Below are 14,315 nucleotides of genomic sequence, written 5' to 3'. Positions count from 1 at the left end.
GTGATTTACCGCTTGAGGCATAACTGTACTTCTGGCTTTTTGATAGTTTATTGAAGATAAGTGTCTCACAGACTTTCCTGCCTGGGTTGGCTTCCAGCAATAATCCTCAGATCTCAGCCTTCCTTAAGTAACTAGTATTACAGGCATGAGCCACCCATACCTGGAAGCTGACCTACTTTTCCTTCTTGAATGTAGAGAAATTTTGGGTGTCTATAATAGTGTTTAGCTCTACAAATCTCCTATATCAAGAAATACATGTGAAAAGTCTCTCATAATGTCATCACTCACAGAGATTGCTCTACATAACTAACAACTTGGTAAGATATGTCTTCATGTAATTAGTTATTAGATATCAAGTTGCCTTCTGTGAATGTGGCTACTTTGCTTATATAAAGTATGTTTTACCATATTAAAAGAGGGTGTAACGTGTTTGGCTGACTTCCCCTAACATACAGCTCAAACACCAACAGGAAACTAGGAATACCTTATGTAATCAGTAAACACTCAGTGATTTAAACTTGTACTATTTGAGTAACATTAATCTACCAAAGTTATTTCCTAAACTAATATATTTTAACTGTGTAAAGCTAATCTAAGAAACAACATTTTATCACAGGAGACTTTCTACCAATTAAAACTCATTGACACATGGTTCAATGTCATCATCTAAACCAATGGAACATCAGAGCAAACTGAAAACATAGGAGTATATAAAACATGATTCAGAGCCAGGAAAACAAATAGTTTACAGGCTTAGAAACAGAAGGCTTGAGACAAATTGTTTTTATCTGGAATGAGAGATGCTTTTGTACAAATGATCTTCAGGATGTGCCCACTCTTAGGCTCACAAAAAATAGCTTTTTTTTAGTTCTCTACTTTGCATGCATTTTTGTTGGTGTATGTCTTTTATTGACAGTGAAAAAGCAAAATATAAGATGCAATGGAAAGCAGGGAACAAAGAAATGTGAAAGACCAGAAGGCAAGCTACATTTTACCTGTCAAGTTCCTACTTTCTTGCTGTGAAATTGTTCTTTCTAGTACTTTGCTTTTTGAGCATAGATTAGTACTCACCTAAATCCTTCACAGTGCATTTAAAACTAAATATGTTCCTCTATGTGAAATGTTGCCTTTACTGTTACCTATGACAGTTAATTTACTGAATTTGATATGGAGAACACGTTGATATTGCAAAGGTTAATGATCCAATGATTAACAATATTCAATTTCAGAAAATGGCTTTATTCCTTGTTTCACAGAACTAGGGAACAACAATTTGTTCAGTAGTTTCTAATGACTGGAAGAAGAGACTTTATTTTTATGACACATGCAAAATATTGTCTTCAAGCACATTAAGTACTCACAAAACATTACACAATGTACAATCTTCTTATCCACTAGCCACAGAAGGGTTAAGAGAGACAAATAGTCCCACAGCAAATGATAGGAAGTGTTCAAGTCAAAGCTAGGTATTAAGAATCTATGGTGATATACATCCTTAAGGAATTTGAGAAAGTAAAGGCTAGATTTAAAAATGTAATTAATCAGGCAGATAAAGCAAGGCAACCTAAGAGCTAGGAAGAACTCAATGTTCAGAGTTCTTCATGCTAGATGACTAATTCATTAGGAATATATGTAAAAATGGTGAAATCTGGGCAAATGTTAGGGAATTTATTTTTAATTGAGTGATCATATTTAAAGGAGACATTATTTACTAATGCTAGATATAATCAGTTAATTTTGTTGCTATCACCTGAGTGCTTTTGATATGTAAGTTTAACAGATATTTCTATGTTTCTCAAATATTTCCCAAACAGTTCTGTTAACACAGCAACCAATATAGACCAGTGAAATGCTTATCCAAGTCTCACACCAGGACCAACTTTGTTTGGTGATGAATACTTAAAGCAATCAGTCAATAGAAATTTTCCACTTTTCTTATTCTTTTATGATGTTTAATTCTCTTGGCAGCATCACAGCAATAGGAACATTATTTTCAAAAATTACTTCCAATCCTTACCCTGTCATGGAAGATACTATCTAATTTGTTCACTACCCTGAGTGCAGTTACTAATAGTCATCAAAACTATCTTCTTTATCAAAAATGCTAGCCATTAAGTTGTAGCTGAAGTCAGCTATACACACACACTGTTGGGACATTTATTACTCATGATAATTTCCAAGAAGAAAAGCAAATTCTTCCCAGGAATATCAAACACAAAGAATTTAATAAAAATGTTTTGATAATATATACAACAGATTAATCAAGATGACCATCAGGTGATGTGAGGAAATTCAATTACTAGCTAACCCTTGAAAGTAATAAAGGAAAATGGGGCAGCAACTCATTTTTGGAGGCCAAACCCAGAAGTCATCTAACTCATGACAAAACTAAGACAAGGAACTTCAAAGAAAGTTTGGACAAAAGAAAGGCTTGTAAAGCTGCCATAAATTCCTAAAAATTAAAGTACAAAGTGCACAAACTTCTAAAAGCTCAAGTACCCTTGAGCTACCCTTGTGAACAAATTAATAGCCAACTGACTACATGGCAAAACCCAGAAAGAAACCAGTTAAGAAAAAAGCCTGAGAAGTTATGTCTGCATATTACCCATCTTTTCCTACACTTCATAGAGGAAGAAGGTGAGTAGCCTTATTGTAAACAGGATGAAATTACTGGCATAACCAGCCTTAAATAATAGCCTTAACTCATCTTTTTTGTGTCATAAACAAAATAATTTGTATTCATTTCATATCACTTCATTACCAACTAACAGGAAGCATTACAGTACTTACAGTTCTGGAGTTTGAAGTAACTCTTAAAAAGGTGCAAGTAGGACTGCAGTCCTTTCTGTGGTTCCCAGGGTTCCTCCCCATTTTGTAGAGTTTGACTCAAGTTTCTCTTCTATACTCAGGGCCAGAAACTCTTCTTTCTCTGCCTACATCGTGTGACTCTCCTTTGGAAAGACCCTATAACAGCCCATTAAGCCCACTTGGACAGTTCCTGCTGAATTGTCTATTCTCTGTCTCCTTTGTCAGGTGAAATAATAAATTTCCATTTTCTGAGAATCCAGGAAGGAACATTTTTGCGACCATTATTCTGCTTCACACACATCCTTTATTTGCATTGGACTACCTTGCATATAAGGTTAGCAACACCAATAAACCTTTTGCTGATTTTATGCAATAGAGTAATAGGCAAGCAGAAAACTCACATTATTGATGTAGATGAAGTTCACATGGATTTGACTGAAGGCCCCACTGAATCTTTCACAGCATGTTTGTACCTACAAATTATTTTGGCTGCTTGGATGTTTAGGTTACTTTTCTCCAGATTTTTCTTTATTGTGGACAGCTGGACATGCTTATGATTTGATTTCCATTTAAGGAAGGTGTCACTATTCCAAGCCCTAGATTGAATAAAATGAATGCTTACTTTCCTAATAAATTAAGATAATTACACATTAGTGTAACACATTAGTTCCACCTAAGTGGGTTTTATTTTGTTTGTTGATCACTATTGCTCAGTTGATTTGGCAAGAATCCTGGAACTGGAATTGCCTGCTTCTGAATAATGTCTATACTAGAATCCAGCTTGAAATTCTTTCATTGGAAATAAGTTCTACTTCCTAGTTCTCACATGGAAATCTTGCCCTGCCTCTTTTCTAGATCACAAGAAACATGATTTGTCTTTCCATCTAATGTCTCTTTTGACCATATTCTTTTTCTGTGAATTTGGACTGTGCTAAAAATACACTTTGGAAACAAATACCAACATAAAATTTTAAAATATGACATTTTTATTGAGTCTATCAAAAACATTCAATGTAGATGACATTTGTGCTATCAAATTATATTATGATTTTAATCACAACCTAAGAAATTCATATGCTTTCAATTTAATCTTATTTGTATAGTAGATGACACATTATAGATGAATCTATAAATTCAGATACATATATCATTAAAATTGACAGCAATTATATACTGATTATTGAAGGCACAGACTTGACTATGCTAGGACATTAGTTTACTCACCTTCAAGATATATGATTTGGAGAAATTTATTTATCTTCCCTATTTACATATTTTCCTTCAGACATGAAATTGAAGGACACATTATCCAATATATGAAAATGTCACATAGTATTTGATAATATATATAATTCTGTATGCCAAAAAAGAAGTAGTGAGGAAAAACCAAGCTAGAAAAAAATGCCTTTTTAGAATCAATTTGGAGAATGAGAGACTTGGCACCACTGCATTGTAACTGCAGAAGAGAAAGTAAGCTGCATTTATGAGGAAAGGAAGGTATGACAGTGTTAAGGTATACTTTAGGAGCACACAGCAAAGCTTCCAGCTCTCCCTAATATATACAGCATAAAGCCCTTGTTCCATTATCAAAACTTGAGTTGCTTCTCAACTACTAAGTGAAATACAGCATTTCATAACATTGTTTCTATGACAGTTGTGATGCCTATTCAAGGCATCGAAGCCTTCTTACCTCAGATAACAGCTCTTTGGGTCTTATACTGCTGCCAGCTTAGCCACAGTCTTGTACAAATTGGGGAAGCATGAGATGTTGGCAAAGTGTTTTTATTTTCTTCCCAGTCACCCTAATCATTCCATTTGTTAGGCTGTGTATGCCATTACCTAGCAACATTCTTTCCCACTGAAATTAATGTGATTCATTTCACATCAATTGTTCCTGGCTTCTTCCTACCTTGTCACTTCATTATATTAAATTGCCTTATGTTAAACTGGTTTCTCATTAGACCAATTTGAATACAATTGAATACAATTGGAATGCATGTTGTAATGTCTTGGAGAGTTTATGCATTTCTTACTCCTGTGTCTAGACATGGATATATTGAATTGAATCTCAATTTGTGCCCTGGACACTGATAGGTAATTTTTCTAAGGTCTTCAAGTAATGTCAATGTGCCACAGAATTGTGAATCCTGTTTAGTTTTTGTCCTGCATCCCTAGTGAAGCTCTATTAATTTATCCCCTTGTTAATGTAGTTAAACGCAGATTGAAACAGAACAGTGACATTTGGTAATTCCAGGTAAAAGGAGTTCCTAGGTGGTGTCGTCACAAATGAGAGACAGAATTACAGGTGTGAAGATTGACTGCTCTAAGTCCACTTGAGTATATTCTTTACCATGCTAAAAAGTCTTAGTCCTCTATTCAAAGAAGCTAGTATAAACAGAAGTTTCTCAAAGGATATTAAGATCAAATAAAGTAAAGAATCCCAGGATAAGCACTCCAAAGAGAAGGGTGAGCCCAAAACTTTGCTAATAAGGGCAGCAATGGGAAGCAGGTCCTAGTCACAAGGACCGCTCACTATTGCAAGGTATTAAGGAGAGGGTTTTGGTGCTGCTTCCTAGCTGAAATGAAATATAATAAAGGATAATCCCTCAGCAGTGGTTTCCAGGCATACTGTGATCATTGAGTAATTAAAGAGAATGTCCCTAAAAGTCTATGCTAATATAATGAGAATTAGGGTCAAGTCCAGAACCGTGTTGTTGTTGTTTTAAGCTCTTCTTGTGGTTGCAGTATGCAAGCATTATGAAAATCACACTTCTAATAAGAACAGAAATTTCCAGAGAACAAATTCAAATTCTTCTGTCATCTAATTGAGATATCACGTCTCAGCAGGAGGGTCAAACAAAGTATCCTAGCTCTTCTCTTTTATAGTCACTCCAATTGCTCACTCCCTGATTAGACTGTTTTTTTTTTCATAGATTATAGAGCTGATTACTGATAAGCTTCTTTAATATTGCTTTAGTTCCTGAATTCTTTGGTATTAAAAAGAACATCCAAGTCCAAATGTGATTTACATGTGATACACTAAACGTTTGATTACACAGGGTAATTATAGGCATGGTTTTCTGAAAGTCAGTAGTCCAGCTTTTCTTTCTTTATTCATTGATTTCAACAAAATCACCAAATATCTTTATAAGATATTTTGTATCACTGGCCCTCCCAAAGTGTCACTGAAATTGACAAGATGATTCTCCTTTACAGGAGCTCATGAAAAGTAATATTTTTATTTACTATCTGATGCCAATTCCTATACCAAGACATCTCATAATAACAATTGAGAAAGAAATGTAGTATATTTACACAATGGAGTCTACTCATCAATCAGAAAGAATGATATTTTTATGATTAGTATGAAAAAGGAAAGACTTGGAAAATATTATATTAAGCAAAGTAAGACCCAGAGAAACATAGATTGTATGGTTTCCTTCATTGATGGTAGCTAGAATGTGCATATAAATCTACAAGTAAAAACACTGGGTGATAAGCAAGGTGTTACACATGAATCAATTGAAGTGTAATATACTCTATGGACAGTGAACATGTATAATTCTTTTTAAAAAATTAAGTCAAAGTCCTCAAAAATAAGTAATAGGAAATTGGTACTTCCAAGAGGGGAGGATGGAGCCAAAAGGAAAGGGGTAGAAGAATGAAGGAGGAAGGTGGGAGAATGTAGGCAAGAATTCATTATACCTACCCATCACAGAAATGAGAAATATAAGAGCGAGGTAGGTGGAAGTGGGGGTGAAGATGTTGAAGTGATGACACATATCAAGATGCACTGTACACATAAACTGCTTTGGCAAATGGCAAAAAATCAACACATAGGCTAAAATTAAGATAAGTGAGGGAAGGGATATGTGGGGAGGGGTGGGTAAGAATGGTGAAAGTTTGGACATTAAGGCTGTGAAGATGGTTCAGAGGTAGAATGCTTGCTTTGCATGCATGAGCCCCTGTGTTCGATTCTTCAGCACCACATAAGCAGAAAAAGCCGGAAGTGGCACCATGGCTCAAGTGGTAGAATTCTAGCCTTGAGCTGAAGGACAGCGGTCAGAGTTCAGGCCCCATGACCAACAAAAAACAAAAGAAAGTTTGGACATTGATCAAGATGCACTGTCTTCATAAGCTGCTTTGGTGAATGGCAACTCCTTTGTACAACTACTTAAGACAATAAAAATATTTTTTAATAGCATGTTCCCTGACTTTTAGAAAAACTGAGTCTTGCTGAAGAAATTGAACACAGACAAATCTCTTTAAGTGGATCTTAATTCCTAGGGTGGAGCTAAACTACACAGTATGCTAGGAAAATATGGATAGGTTTTATCTTGAAGGTTTGTGGTTAAATAGAGCATGTATACTTACTATGTTGCCTTCATGGTTATACATTTGAAAAGGAAAAAAAAGAACACTTTAGATTTAATGAATTCAGATATGAAATAGAAATATGCTAATATTTTGTTATGTTGATAGAATTGTGAATTAAAGTATCAGGTATATGATAAATGATATCCAAATAATTTATGTTACTTCTTATATCATGCAGTGGTGGTTTTTATTATGAATAAATGTACAAAATTTTAAGCAGCTGAAACTTTAGCAAAATTCGGAGACCTGATCAAGGTCAGATGTGGTTAATTTAATATTAGAGTCACTGTGTTAGTGAGTTTTAAGTAACTAAATAAGTAACAAAAAATAAAAAGTATCAACTAGACCATTTAAGGAAATGACATTCAAAAATAAATGAGAAGGTAGGTAACTGATTAACTTTGCTGAGTAATCTTGTTATACTTACCATAAATCCAGCTTTATGACACTATATTATAATACTATAATCTATCATTTTGGACAATCTTTTGTAAGAACCATCTCTTATCATTAAGTTTCTCACTTATGTGTGTATTTTTATTAGTTGATGAATGAAAAGGCAAAGTAATATCAGTCCAAAGTTGTCAGTGATGGCTGCTATGTGAACACAATGCAAAAGTTGGTGAATAAACCAACTTTGCTTTTTAAAACTTGATGATGACCACCAAGGAGGTGAATGTGCCTATTTTGCAGGTAGATGTTAGATACTCAGAAAAATAACTGTTAGGTATTCTGAGAAGAATAAATGCAAATAATTGTCTTTCTGACTTTGGGGATCCTGTCACCTTTGAGAGCTCAAGTTTATTCAAGTAGATATATTTCTGATTCATAAAATCAAAGAGATAAAGGACAGATAAAACCAAAAGAGGGAGAAAAAAGCCCAGATGTCCTTCAGTAGATGAATAGATCAAGAAAATGTGGTATATATAAAAAAGAATTCATATACATATATAATACATTTTTATTGTAAAAATACTATACAGAAGGGCTACAGTTACATGAGAAAGGTCATGAGTACATTTCCTACCAAGTATTGTTAACTCTGCCTTTGTTTTTTCCCTACCTTTCCCTCCTACCTCCACAACTATACTCCCCCTCCTCCCCACCTAAATTGTAAAGTTTGTTTTTCAACATAGTATCTTGTACATCTCATACAATGGAAGCCTATGCCTCCAGCAGAAAGAATGTCATCGCCCCATTTGCTAGGAAAGGGGAAGACTTAGAAAAAATTGTACTAAGTGAAGTAAGCCAAACCCAAATAAACATAGGTCCCATGTTTTTCCTGATTTGCAATAACTAGTATACGTCTAGGGTAATCTTACCAGACAAGCAGAAAAGGGGAAAAGCTATGTACATATGACCATATAAGATGATGCTAAGGGAAATGAACAACAAAGTGTGGACACAAGAGGGTTTTTGTTTCTTTGTTGCTGCTGTATTTAATGTACTATGTGAATTTTTGTTTCTTCAGTATGTTTTTCCTCTTATGGTAAAACCCCTGTTGTCACTGTATTTGATTCTGGTGCCCTGCATCTTGTATATACATTTTTCTAATTTGGGGAGGAGAAAGGAAATAACAAAATGCTTAAACAAGTATACTGGTTGACCCACTGTAACAATGAGACGTACAAGACAACATGTTGAAAACGAACTTTACAACTTAGGAGGGGGAGAGGGAGGAGTTGGGGAAGTGGAGAGAAACGAGATTATAAGGGAAAAACAAAGGAGGGGTAACCCATGCTCCATGGAAATGTACTCAGTACCCTACTCATGTAGCTGTAATGCCTCTGTATAGTATCTTTACAATAAAAAAAATTAAAAAGACACAGAGAATTCAAATTTTACACCTTGTCCAAGGAGGACAGTTGTAAAGAATGCCAACTTCACCAAATTTAATTTTCATACTGGCTTTCTTTCTCTGCTTTTTTATGTCAGGTAGAAGTTAACAATCTGCAGTCATTCTAACACAAAGACATTTCACAGAGCAAACTAGATAAATTCTTATGTGTGCAATACCTTTTGAGTTACTACATATAAAGAATTAATGTAAATTTATGAATTGAAATAATGAACATTAGTACCCACTATATCCTAAATAAGACATCTGCAAAAGTATTTTTTTTCAATCCAAGGGAGATTGACATTCACAGGATTGTCGTAAAATACAAAACTACTGAATAAGTTGATAATGATACTAGAAAAAGGCATTAATGCTTAGACTTTCACAGATGTGGGGACTATATTATATCAGAAAAATCCAGAGAAGATTTACAATATATGCCCGAATTACATATATTAAGTTTCTGATGTAAAGAATGAAATAAAATAAATGAAGTTTGAAAATTTCCATATGTAATTCTGATATGTAAACCCTCAACTTTACTTAGGCAGAAATAATCCTTTCTATTTGAACTGGTTTGGAAAGCCTTTAGGAACAGATATATATTAAGCCCCATAATTATCATAGATAAAAATGATCATTTTTCTAGTTAAAATATTTGGTGGCCAAGAGAAAGTAAAACCATATGAAAATGCCCAGGGGACATTTTAGATTTTCTCATTGCCCTGGGAAGAAAAAGTAAGTTCCCTAAATTAACTCATTTCTTTTATCTAAAGTTTGAAACCAGGACATGGGATAATTTTTTATGTTTTTAATGTGTTATTCACAAATGATCCTCACTTTTCACAATAGTATGGGACTGTAAAATGATCTGTATGGCTTTTTTATGTTTTTTATTATAAAAATAGTGTACAGAGGGGTTACAGTTACGTGAGTAAGGCAATGAATACATTTCCTATTGAGCATTGTTACCTCCTCCTTTGTTTTCCCCCTACCATCCTTTCCCTTCAAAATATCCAACATAAAATATTCTGATTATTCAATCAACTTTACTATTGTCAAAGTATTAAAACACTTAGCATAAGGATAAATGTATGAGTAACTTGAAAGTTGTAAAAATAATATTTTGTATATTGCAATGAAAACTATTGGACACATGTAGAATTAAACTGACTAATTGAAACATTGTTTGGCTTCTTGTTTATAACGTAATAAAGTTCAAACAGAGGTGATGAAGTTGCTGAAGTAGTAGAGTACCTGTCTAGAAATTAGAGTTTTGAATTCAAACTCCTCATTGCCAAAAAATAAATAAATATGCACAGATAGGCAAATAGCACAAATGTCTTCTCTCTGTCTCAGCAAAATGTCATTCCTTTATAGTTCTGAATCAGCTTCTAATATTGAATGTCATACTTATAATGTTAACAATTTTTAAAAGAACTTCTTTTCTATTTTTGCTTTTGTTTTCCTTGAACAATCTTTTCCCCTGGGACATCCTTTTCAACAACCGGCACAACCACTTTCCACACTTACGCTACTAAATTGGCCTGCAAGTGTAGGTTCCAAGTCGAGGTTGGCATACCCAGAATTAGCTTTCTCTTATAAGTCCTATATATGTCCAATTCCACTTTTCACTTCCATTGCTTTTATCTTTGCTTTTTTTATTTTTTTGTACTTTCTTCTTTGGCAATTTACTTTCCCTTTTACAATTTCACTTACTCTTGTTAGCAAAGGTGGTAACACTCCACATTTTGTTGGCACCATGTGAACAAAATAAAATATATAATGATCCATCATCAGCAGAATGAAGGAAGTGATGGCCATTCATTATCATGTGTCTTATATAGTCACTTACACAGTGACTGGTAGACTGGAGTACCATCCATGCAAGTGAAATTTGTCCCTTTTCCAATTACTCAAATACATACTCACGCCATATTACTCATACTAGCCAATGTCAGCAGTGTTGACTCCCAGACATCAACAGGGGAAAGCAAATTTAAATGAGCTACAGAAATAAAACTCTTCACTATAGTTTCCTAGAGTATTTTTTTTGCAATAGCACTTTAATCAAATTTCTTCTGCTCTGCACACTAATATAAGCTCTTTATAGTTCATCTGAAATTTTGTTCATTGAATGCTATTCTTGATAGTCTTTATTTATTACTCCACAATTTCTCCCTGAAATCTGCAAAGGTTTTGTAATTTTCATCTGTAAGAATTACAGAGTATCAGACAGGTGTGTTGGTAAATATCTTTAACTCCGGCTCTGATGAGGTAGAGGCAGAAAGATCACCAAGTTAAAGCCAAGTTGGCTACATAGCAATGTCAATTTTTTTTAAAAGTCCTATGATATAGGACACAGTCACTGAATCCTATAAGTGTGAGATGAGGGAAGAAACTTTCAAAAAGAATTTTACATGCCACAGGAGCTTCATTTGCTCTACTCTGAAATAGGGAGGACAGAATGACAAAGGACAGGTATTCCTTATTATTCCTATAGATAAAGTTTTTATGCTTTAAATAAGATGTTTTCCATACATTTTAAGAGCTGTAATTGCAATATTGTGTAGTTATTGTAGACATTTATTTGATATATATATATATATATATATATATATATATATATAGGCACAGGTGAACATGTACAAAAGAGTATTACAAGATCTACAAATCTAATATTGAGTGATGTGTCATCATATTGCTCCAATTAAACTATTTTTATCATCTCAAAAACTATGTCAATGGCTTAACAGAAGTGTTGATTAACAGACTCTCCTCATCCTTGGACGTGTAGTTGTTCCCTACTACATATTCAACTTGTTTTAAGCCATATTACAACCCCAGCCCTTTATTACTCAAACAGGTTATTTGAAAATATGGCAATGTGTATTAAAGAAACCAATAAGCTTTAAAATGTTCCATAGGACTCACTTTCATGTAGTTCTCTGAACATGTTTCTTTGCACATAATAATGTATGTTGTCCTCAGAAGGTAATGCAAAGCATGATAAATATCCTGTTCCTTGATCAATGGAAATAAACTCCATTTACTTTTACACAAATGTGAGTAATGTGGAAAAGTCATTCTCATAAGAACTTTAAAAATGTTCTATGCAGCAGTAAGTAAGAAAGGCAGGCAGCCACTCATGTGTTTCTGACACTTCAGAATTAAGACGCATTGCCTCTAGGTGGGTCTCCATCTTGCTATTTCCGCTTCTTTCCATTCCTAGTGCTATAAATGAGTAACACCACAGAAAGCTGGAGAGCTGGCTTTTCTAAAGCCATAAGATGTTTGAAGAAAGAGCCCTATAGCAAGTCTAACATTAACATGAAATACTGTGAATTAAAAATCTCTAGTCTGGGAAAAAGCAGAAGTACCAATTTCTAGAGACCTTGAAAAGCACCACACATTCTACTATATCTGTACTCACAAATCCAACTTTCTGTAATATAAATGGAAAAACAAATGTATGCCTTCATAGAGCAAATAAACAAATTGGAATCACATATTGTATTGTGATATATAAATATATGTTCAACATCCACATTTATTTTTCTTTATTTATACTTTTTTGTGTTAGGTAGTAAAGAGGATTGAATTCACACTTGCAGTGTAGGCACTCTATCACTTATGGGTTTCACATTTTTGGCTGAAGTAGCCAGTATTGTTAAGATAATAGATATGTAGTACCAAACATGACTGTTTATGGAAATGGAATCTCACTAACTTTGGTTGTTGTGGCCAGGAACTAAGATTTTTCCACCTCTCAATTAGCTGTGATTACAAGAAATCACTACACTCAGCTCTAAAAATATCTTATTATATTTTATTTGATTTCTTTGAAAGCCTTTGAGATGTACAAAGTAACATTATGCACATTTAATACATGACCTAAATGAAATGTGGAATCAGGCCAGCAATTAATAAATAAGAGTAATTATATGTATCTTTTTATAAAATAAAGTTAAGACTCCCAAATTGTTGGTTTAAAAAAATAATTTTATCTAACATTTTAAAATCAGCCAACATTGGAAAGAATAAGGAAGGGATAAGCGCACAGGAGAAATGAATGGAAAGAAAAGAGAAATTGCTGCTGTTTTTGTTTTCTTTTCCTTTTGTCCCATTTGTTCATTTATCTGCCTTTCAGAGGATAATGAGGGGGGCAGAAATGGAGGGATAACAGGGTGAACAAATGCAGTAGTGGTTCTTGCAATACAATGTGTTGAAACTTGTAATTGGGTAGGGAAAAATTGGGAGAGAATGAGGGAAGGGGTGACATTGTCCACTAAGAAATGTATTTTTTACCTGAGTTACATAACTGTAACTCATCTATATATAACCTTTATAATAACAATAAAAATGAATGAGAGGGAAAATTAACATTATAATTGCATACTTAAGTTCAAAATTTTCCTTCATATTTCAAGCCAACATGTTTTATGTCTTTTGGTATTCTGTCATTGGCTTCTCTGAACCAAGGTAGGGCTTCCAAATGTTGACTTAGTGGTGAATGGAAAAAGATTGAACTTTAGACATTGAGACAGGTTGTAGGAAACTCACCGGGGGATGATCACATTCTCTGCTTTCTTGTTGTCTTCCTTCATATATTTCTTTTTTCTTCCAATTTTCCCCATGGTTCCTTCTCCCTTTCTTCCCTCTCTTCTTTTCTCTATCATTTTCCTGATTTTTCTCTTACCACAGAAGAAGGCAGAGTGGATTACTGCAGCATGAAAATAACTTGGGCATTTTTTTGTTTATAAATATCTGCTAAATATCTCATAGCATTCAATTCTATGTCCTGCAGAAATCTTTTTTCTTGTTCCAAAGTTTCTACCACTTCTCTCCTTTTACATACCTGCATATTTCCTTCTTCCTCACAATATACCAATCTCCTGTAGAATTCTCTATTCCACTCATGCATTAAATGCAGCAGGGTTTTGAGATAAGAGGAGAAAAACAAGTGCTTTATTATGCATTTTAAATAGAGAAAAGTTCACTGATAATTCATGATTAGGAATGTATTGGGTTGGATGGGTTAAGGACAGAACATTTTGTATCATTACAATAATATGGTTTTCTTTCAAAGACAACACATTTTCTCCATTGTAAAATAGTTTTTAGGATCCATTTTGGTGAAAAATCTCACTGTCATTTCATACCTAATTCGATTTCTCTTTTCTTTCCACTTCTCCTGTGCACTTATCCTTTTCCCTATCATTCCTTGTTATCATTTCTCCCTACTTTTAGCTTTTTCTCCTGACTCTCCCATAATCAGAAAGAAGAATAA

The sequence above is a fragment of the Dipodomys ordii genome, unplaced genomic scaffold (genome assembly GCF_000151885.1).
Source record: "Dipodomys ordii isolate 6190 unplaced genomic scaffold, Dord_2.0 Scaffold144, whole genome shotgun sequence".
NCBI classification, from domain to species: Eukaryota; Metazoa; Chordata; class Mammalia; order Rodentia; family Heteromyidae; genus Dipodomys; species Dipodomys ordii.
This window is presented reverse-complemented; position numbering follows the sequence as displayed.